The 9,875-nt window shown below is 44.8% G+C and overlaps 1 pseudogene; it reads left to right on the forward strand.

The window, feature by feature from the left end:
- The first annotated feature begins 615 nt into the window (after positions 1-615).
- On the forward strand, positions 616-1,971 carry LOC125526473 (annotated as a pseudogene).
- Positions 1,972-9,875: the final 7,904 nt, after the last annotated feature.

Consider the following 9,875-nt stretch of genomic DNA (forward strand, 5'->3'; position numbering starts at 1 on the left):
CGTCATGTTCTTTTGTTGATTCAAAGTAGATTAGAGTTTTTCTTAAGAACCAATCAGTGTAGAAAAATCAACTTTATTTTACTAAATAAGTGTAGCCTGCACTTTTCTACAAAAATGCAACTAAATAAAAAAAAGTGTAAGTTGCACTTTCACTGAATTGTTGCACTTTTCTAAATTGAATGAAACTTCAGAAAGTATCATTGAGTTACGCATAGATGGAGAAGAGCCCATTAGAATGACCTGAGGAGTGTGGAGCAGCTTTGACGGCTACGCACTGGCACAGACCGTTAGCAGCCAAAACGACTAGACCACCACTGGACAAAACCGAAGACATCTCACCTAGAATTTCATTTGGACAAATCCTAGCTACTGCACAGCCTTGTACAGTGGGTAAAGAAACAAAATTACCACAACAAAGAAACAGAGGAACTATAAACCAAAAATGCCTACATAAACTTTTTAGATTCTTTGTCTAGCAGGTCTACGGCTAGGCTAACCTGTTTCTTTTGCCCCTTCTCCCTTTGCACGGTCCAACAAAAAAGAGAAAGATATGCAGATATAGAGTCCTAGGTAGGTTGACCGATCAATGGATGATTGAACGACAAGCATCAGCGAATGACGGAGAGCGGAGCAGCTAGGTGCTGCAATGGCAGGGTAGGGAGGTTGTCTTCATCGTGCTACAAAGGAGCTTTGACGCCTGGCACCGGCGGTAGGGCAGCTCCATCAAAAACTCATTGGCCGGAGCACCCACCGGCCTCTGGACCTCGTCCTTCGGCTTGCAGCTCAGCCACCTCCTGAGTCAGTGAGCACAGACCGGCTCGTCATGGCATAAGATCTCCATCCGGCCTCCACTGTGATCTCCTCGGTCATATCTTCCTCCTGCTATTGTGCATCGCGGACCGAGTCCAGGCATCCGCCGTCAGCAAGCACTGGTGCCGGGTAGCCCCACAGAACCCGTCCCCGCTGCCATGGCTCCTCAAGCCCTCCGCTGCTTAGACTGACAGCTACAGGATCTTTCGCGGCTCCGTTGATTTGCGCCCGGCCCTCTCCGACGAGGGCCATGGGGCACGTTTTTGTGGATCCACTCCGGGAGGGTGGGTCATGGTATCATCCCATCACTGCTACAGTCATGCTGTGCTCAACCTCCACACCAGCGAGCACGTCACCCTCCCCAATCGTGTGTGCATCCCCATCAACTCCGACGACATAAGGTGCCCCATGATATTCTCCGCAGCCTCCATGTCTATCGCCCCGTCTTCTGGTGCCTGCGTGGTCGCTGCCATAACGTCCAGGCAGACAAACATGGCCTTCTGCCGCCCAGGCATGGAGTGCTGGACGTCGCTGCCTGCAGAGATAACGGCCCCGCCTAATACCTAGTACCTGACATACGACCATGGATGGTTCTGGGCCATCGACTCAGATGATGACATCTACTACTATAAGGCCAAACTTTCTACATCTACTATGCTATAAGGCCAACTTTCGACGTCTACGCATACCATTGTACAACTTGCCAACGAGATTCTTGATCCCCGGACGAACATGGCAAACGCGGAGATCGTATCCCGCTACCTCCTGCTCTCCGCCTCTGGCGCTGATCTACTGATGGTGAGGAGATTCATCTCGCTGTTGACAGGACGCACGTCGCGGTTCCAGGTCTTCAGGCTACAGAGGCAATAGGTGGGCCGGCCGGCCTCCTGGTCCTGGGGCGTCTACCAGATGACCGGGCAAGTGCTCTTCGTCAGCCGGGCCTGCTCCAAGGCCTTTGACACGGGACACGCCGGCAGACCGGGCTACATCTACTTCCTCGATGACGTCTACTCTGGTGGTCCACACAGTGTCCTCCAGCAAAACGAGTATCCCTGCGCCGACGCTGGCGGGTGGCGTTACTCAATCCCCAGCGAGATTGAGCAGTGCTTGTCATGGTCTTCCCCCTCGGACATCTCTCCGTGCGTTTGGTACCACCATTAATTGAGCTATTCCCAGCAGGTTCAGTTTGAGGCATCATACAGATATCTATCAGTTTAATTAGAGTCTTTGTTGTTTGTGTTTGCTCCTCGTCAGTGTTTCTTTGCTGTTGTACTCTTTGATTTGGTTGTTGTTGTAATATGTAAACCTGGAAGTTCCGTATCAAGTTTGTTGTATGTGTGCTAAATTTGAAGTCTGTTTTCGAACTCATTTCATCTATATGAAATTGTGAACTATTTAGAGTTTTAGACTGCTACTATATAGGTTGTTTAAATTATTTGTATGAATTTCTGCTGTAAATTATCATTCCGACTTTAATATTTTCCACCGTGTTGTCAGGAGTGCACACAACTTCCTTTATTGTATCACATTATTGCATCTGTCGGTGGCAGAGGAGTTTTTCATGTCTCCCCTGTATGCATTGAGATGAGATAATCTGCATCTGAACATTTCATGTGTTTTCAGGTGGTATACAACAACTAGTAGTGAATGTATGTTGTAGACTGCAGCTAGTCTGTGCATCACCATTATTCTTAACTAATGTTTTTTAGCGGCATATACTTACTACATCATTGATGTGGTTGTCGTTGAAACTTGAACTTCCGTATCATGTTTGTTGTATGTGCTTAATTTGAAGGCGTTTTTCGAACTCATTTCATCTATGAAATTGTAATGTATTTAGCTGATACTAGCTACATATATAGGTTGTCTGATTTCTATATGCTTCTCATTTTTTTTCTTGCTTTCCTAGTATTTGAAATATGTGTATGATTTTCTGTTGTAAATTCTAATTCAGATTTTGATATTTTCTTCCGTATTTTTACTAGTCCACAAAATTTATGATTGTATCGTATGATTGCATCTATCAGTGGCAGCGGTGTTTTTCATGTCTCCCCTGTTTGCATTGAGATGAGATGATCTGCAACTGAATATTTGATGTCTGCTCAGGTGTAGAGATCAACTTGTACTGATTGTATGTTGAGCACTCTAGTCTTTATTACATGACCCTTCTTCACTTCTCAGTCGACTGTTTGATGTGTTTTAGCGTTTTCCATTTATGCCACTGGAGAAACCTCACTTCATTGAATACAAGATCATAAATGGGCACACTGCAGCTGGTTTAACGATGTGAGCCGGCCAAAGCAAATGGAAGTTATGCTATTACATTGGGCTTCATTATCAAGCCGTTACATCTAAGCTCTACGTATATTTACTATGCCGTGTTGGCACTGTAAATTGTATCTAGGAAGAGCATATGTACATAGCCAGTGCAGACTGAGCCAGACGAAATGGGACAGACTGGTTCACTTAGGAGAATATTTCCCATGTTCATATATAACCAATAACTTGTTATTTTATATAACATGGAAAAAAAATTGTGTGTTGACTGTGATCCACAAGACCAGTGAAATGAAAGAAGGGGTCCAAGCATGAACATAGGCAAAAGTTTATGTTTTCTTGTTAGTACTTCCTCTATCTCAAAATGTAAATGTCAAAAAACGTTTTATATTTTGTGACAGAGGGAGTAGCATTTAAACGATCATTGATGCATCTTACTAGTTTAATCATCATTCATCGACTTGTCTCCGGATGTCATGTGGTGAGCCTCAGTGCCATGATTTAATTTTGCCTGCTATCTTCTAATCCTCCAATCCAAGATGGGTAACCTACACCCGATTGATAAATCTCTGTTGTTGATGTAGTACGGCTGGCATGCCAACACCATGTAATCCCACTATTTCTATAGCTATTTGACAAAGGCGTGCAAAAAAAGAGAATGCTGTGGCCAAGAGCATAGTGCAATTCAATCAACGAAAGCTAGATGGTTCATATTCACTGCAAACCAAGTTATATATTTGCCGTGTTGCTGCTAATGGGATTCACAAAACACCTCTCCTAGCACAACATCGGCGGGATCCGAGGAAGAGAAAATCAGCCGCAATTGAGGTTGATGGCTAACTAGCTCCGGTGCCACAAGAACAGGGCCGGCCCTAAGATCTTAGAGGCCCTTGTGCGAGCTTCATCTAATGGGCCCCTATAATAGACGCAAAAATATCTTCTAGTAAAGGATGTAGCACCGTCTTGAGATAAACAGACAAGGATCAAAGAATTGGGATCCAAAAATTATATGAATGAGCAATGGCTTCGGTGCTTACCTTGAACAGTGCCTGGACTTCACATCTCCACCGCCTGCCCTTCACCATGAACACGGCTCAGACGGCCATGCTGCAGGTTGCTGCCAGTGGCGGATCTACCATTGGGGCGAGGTGGGGCGGCCGCCCCGGGTCCCCGCCGGCGGAGCAACGATCCCCGCCTACCTATCGTCCGGTGGCCGTTTGATTTCATGGCGGCGGCGAGCAGTTTCCATGGAGGCGGCTTGTTTCTTGTTTCCACGAAGCAGTACGTGAGGCAGGGCTGGGTGAGGGAGAGAAACGTGTTTGGGCTGGGCTGCAGCAACGGGGCTAACCTGTAGCATTTGCACAATTGCATTTAAGGCCCAAGTGATCGAACGCATGCTGCCGGATACCGAACATCGATCCAGCTCAGCAGTACTGAATGGGTTAGTCTCCTACTCTCAAAATCAGTGATAAGCAGACTATGGCACATTTTTATACTTTGCGGAAACGTAGAGGCCATCTAGCTTGACAACCTCGTGTTCTTTGTACAACTACATGTTAGAGGTATACTGCCATCTTATGAAAATATACAATAATTTTTTTGTGGGGGGTAGAAAATAGAATACGAATTCATTGCTATAATTTTTAGTCCTGCCGCAGTCAGTCTCGTTGGTTAAATTTATGGTCATAGTTGAAACGCGAGAACCAAGGACGCACTATATTTTGGAACGGAGGGAGTAGTTATCACACTTGAGCCAATACATTTATAATTTTGTAGGCCTCGCTTGAGATTGTGGACATGTATTGTGACATCAAGTGAGGAATCCATATTAATTGTTTCAAAGACCTTCTTATGTTTTTGGTAGTTGAATAACATGAATTTTGAATAAGTAGATTTATATTTCCAACAATGTTCGCCCCGGCTAACTTTAATTTCTGGGTCCGCCACTGGTTGCTGCTCTCGCGTCCCTGCCGTTGCAGGTCCGTCGGGGTCCCTTGGGGCTGTTTATAGAATGCAAGGAACCAAAGAAATTTATTGATTAACTTGGGGAATTGGGGCCTGGCCTCTTAGGAAGTCGGGGCAATCAATTTTTGGTAAAGAAGATGAAGAACAGGAGACTACCGAGGCGTAATTCAAAGAGCCAGCGAAGGAGAAGGGATTGATGTTTGTGCGCGACTTGTTTCCTTTTTAATAAATGGGCCAGGCCTGCTGCTCTTCTGCACTAGTATATTTTTCCAAAAATATATACATTGTATATAGCATATAGGTGCACAGCGTATGGGCCCATGCTGAGGCTGGGCCCTAGGCGGTCGCACTCCTTGCCATGGCCTAGGGTCAGCCCTGCACAAGAACAAAGACGTTTGTTATTGGATCTGGACACCACCGACTGAGAGATAGATGGGACGTCAGATGAGAATAGAGGACACCAAAACCAAGGACGATAGTGCGAAGAGGCGCAGGAAGGCCGCAAGGTGTGCGTTCTGTTAGGGACGAAAGGGAGCAGAAAACAAAACTGTGGAGCCAGCAGGAGACGCGTAGACAGAGTGAACTCACATATGTGGTTGCAATGGACGAAGGCGCACGCCTCCTGGAAGTAACCTTTGCAAAGTGGTCACCCAAGTCATTGTGCAATCTAACTGCTACCATTACACACCTATGTGAACTGCCATGCAGCATCCGCCATGATCCAGGGGCCACTACCCAACATCCTTTGCATGAGTAGATACGGGCACCACCATGTTTGATGCCGATTAGAAAATGTCGGTACACCCTTGCCCCATCAAAAATAAACATTGCCACTACCGAGAAGGACCTCCACCTGCAACCGTTGCGCATGCACTAGACAACAACCGCCCACGCGCCCTCGGCCAACGCATGACCATCAAGCAGACACCGGCACACTGTAGTCCAAAACACGGCAATCGCATGACCTTGGCGACACTATCTGCCCAGCTGGCCCAAGCAAGAAGCGCACAAATCTGCTGTCATGCTCTTTTGTTGATTCAAAGTAGATTTGATTTTTTCTCAAGAACCAATCAACTTTGGTTTACTAAATAAGTGTAGCCTGCACTTTGCTACAAAAAATGCAACTAAATAAAAAAGTGTAAGTTGCACTTTCACTGAGCTGTTGCACTTTTTTAAATTGAATGAGACTTCAGAAAGTATCATCAGCTTAGGTATAGACGGAGAAGAGACCATCAGAATGACCTGTGCAGTGTGCAGCCAGTTGTTCAGCTCACTCGGTGCAGCTTGGACGGCCACGCACCGGCATAGACCGTTACCAGCAAAACCACTAGACCACCACGGGACAAACCGAAGGCATCTCACCTAGAAGATCTTTTTAACAAATTACGGCTACTGCAGCTTGCGACTGGAGCGAGCAATGGGGAGAGAGGGTGGGAAGTCGCCGTTCAAAATCCAGTTCGTTCGAGCGGGTTCGAATTTGGATGGATGGGTCTTCGGCGAGGGCGATGCTGATCCGGAGCTCATAGTTTCTGTGCGGAATTGCGGTTCCCCGTGCCTGATAGTTTCGGTGTTCAAGTTTGCGTCGGGGCCATTATGATTGGGTTTTGTATAGTATAATACGATGGTTGTCTATTTAGGTGGGTGGGGAAATCGATCCAGTTGCTTGATGGATGGGCGTGTTGAGTTATCTTTACTTTTCCCCATGATGTTAGTTATCGTCGTTGTCTTCTTATTCTTCTTCTTCCTAATAAACTGTCTGTATGTTTGGAGATGATAGATTGATGCTCTTATCCTTAAGTCCTATTGGGGACCGATATAACTTTGTTGCGGTCTATGGGAAAATCGTGATTTATATTTCCAGCAGGTCCAGGAGATCTGTTAAAGTCATCATTTCATTCTATTATGTGGGCTTGGTGAGTTTGGAGTAATCCAAAATGAGCGTCAAGATAATGGTAACCGACAAGAGGAAGCGTGGCACTTCTCGTGCTCACGGGGCTGATGCTCAGGGGGCCCATTCCGATGACGATGTGTTGAACGGATATGGTCATGTAAAGAAGGTTGACTCTATCTCCTTTTCGGTGTTATAGAATTGTTGATATTTGATGCTATTTCGGTTGAATCTGGTTGTCTGGCATTATTGATTTTCCCACCTTCTAAGATGGTAATTTTTTGCACCTTTTTTAAGGAGGGCACAAAAGTTGCTGCGTGGAATACGTATCGCCATCGTCTTATAATGTTATGTGGGCTCGTCCGAGTGGTGTTTTGGCTCGCCCGAGAGGAAGCATGGCACATCACTCGCTCAGATGGCTGATGGAGCGACTCCGGAGCCTCCTACTATTTCTAGCGGTGGGGTTGCCGGTAGAGAAGCCCCGGAAGACAAGGCGGACATTGGTAACGACCTGTTGAAAGGATATGATCATGTAAGAAACCTTCAGTTCGCTCCTTCCTTATCGTTGTATGACTGTTGATGTTTGACATTATTTTTATTGTATCTCTCTGTCCATATTAATTCTGCTGTTACTGACTTTCCCTCGTTTTAAGAGTGCAAATTTTCGCAGCTTTTTAAAGGAGGTTACAAAAGTTGCTACGCCCACCGGTACAACTCGAGCCACATGATTTTAAGAAAACTGATAGCGAAGAGTCGGGGCCAGGCCCCTTGTTTATTCTCTTTATTTATTTTCTCCTTTTCTTCTCACCACCTCACGATACAATAACCACATAAACCCGCTCTTAGGCTTCACTGATTGCAACGACCTGGATGCCTGGCTCCGGCGGTAGCGCAACTCCATCATGAACTCATTCTCCGGAGCACCCACCAGCCTCTGGACCTCGTCCTTCGGCTTGCAGCTCAGCCACCGATCGGCTCGTCATGGCATAAGATCTCCACCTGCATTTCACACAAGTGTATACACAAGGTGTCAGACAAAAGAGCAGGCTCTCATACTTTCTCAGCACGCTCGGTAACAGGAAGAAATATGATTTAGTGATGTATTCTTTGGGAGCTTTGCAGCACAAAAATGGTGCAAATAAATCCTATTATGTCACCAACCAAATCTACAAATGCAGGACGGTAGTTCCTTTTAATGGAAATTGGTGGGGACTGGCCCCTTAAAAAAGTAGCAAACTCTAGATTTATCGATAATGTAATGCTTGGAAGCAAGCGCCTTGATAGGAGGGCACATACTTGAGTAGGGTTTGTGGAGTGACAACAATTTAAAATGGAAGTACAAGGACATCTAAAAGGCTCACCTTATCTTCACTTGCCAGCTCAAGTTTTTTATTAATCAGCCTCAGGATGGAGGATATCCGCATAGTTCCATCTCTGAAACAAGAATAAAAAAGTCACATTGAAGAACAAAATGTATTAAATTCTTGGAATTTAGTTACATGTTATTACATCACCAACAACAAAGTGCTGTTAGGAATGAATGGGAAAAAAGCATGCAGGATTTTTTGATGAAATATCGTCTCCATTGTTGATAAAAATTCATAAGAGCACTGTTTTTCTAAGTTCCCTGCCTTCATATTTTGAGATGGAGAGAAGAACTCTGGCTAATAGTAGAGCCATCTATGCATCTAGTAGAAAATATAACAGGAAAAGGGCCATCAACACACTGAGCCATCTTACGCTGGGCAAATATCTCCAGCAATCTATGCTACGAATAAGAGGATGCTCTGTAAAGTTTGAGTGGCTTCTTTTTTTGGATTTTTTTGGACTGCTTACCACATGTGTCACGTGGTTGAGAGGCCTCTATCATTGTTGACAAATAAACTTGAAGACTAAAGGCGAACTCACTTAGTCCTGTAGAAATTCTTTTACAGCCGAGGAAGAAGTTTAGGTTCTACCCTGCAAAACAGCTCTCATTTTGATGTGAGGAAGCAAAACACACAGTCTATTGGAATCAACATAAATACTGAATATGCTTCAAGAGGTCTTACTCGTTCGACGAAGTGACTAGTGGAAATATGTGAGGAAGCAAAACACACAGTCTATTGGAATCAACATAAATACTGAATATGCTTCAAGAGGTCTTACTGGTTCGACGAATTGACTAGTGGAAACCAGACTTGGGTAGTTATTTGCTCATGTGAGTCTGCTTCTAGGCTTTCCCTTGGACTATCCTCCGTAGTAGTTTCAGTTTTTGAACCTTTCCTCGAGAGAAGAATTTGTTTTTTCTGATTTGTTCGTGATTGCCACGACTAAACTTCATAAGGGCTTTTCAAGCTCTTCTTTGTCAATCCTCTCGTGATTCTATCCATCTTTAGAAATTTCTGCACTGTTCTGTTTGGGTTGAAAGTGTAGTTAGAACAAGCAAATGTTGTGGCATCAAACTTGCATATGAAATTATGTTCTGATAACACTTCAATACGACCTACTTTTTATTTGCCGATGTTGCCATCATGGTAGGTTTTAGTGCCGAGGCCTTTTCAGGCATCTGATCGCAATCTTCAGATGTATTTGGCAATTTACCGAGGTAAAACGTCTGGGATGCGATAGTCTTTCTTGCAGCTTTGGTTCTCCGAGTAGACTTGATATCTTTGGGGTTCTAACCAAGGAATAGTTGGAGCCTGAAAAGCATAAACTTCTGCCTTCTTCTTCGAAATGGCAGTTATCCTGCATTCATTAATAAGAAAAAAGTTGCTCGTTTAATTATGGAGAACTAGGCGAAAACCATCAAAGACGCTAAGCGGCATACATAAGAAATCCCACACACACCGCTCCAAAGAGGGTCTCGGCGAGACATCACGTAGGCGTCGTCTTTGTTAGAATTAATGGGCTAGGCCCATAGCAATTTCTGAAATCTCAAAGCCCATGTGTAAAA

Source organism: Triticum urartu, unplaced genomic scaffold (assembly GCF_003073215.2).
Source record: "Triticum urartu cultivar G1812 unplaced genomic scaffold, Tu2.1 TuUngrouped_contig_10199, whole genome shotgun sequence".
In the NCBI taxonomy this organism is placed as follows: domain Eukaryota; kingdom Viridiplantae; phylum Streptophyta; class Magnoliopsida; order Poales; family Poaceae; genus Triticum; species Triticum urartu.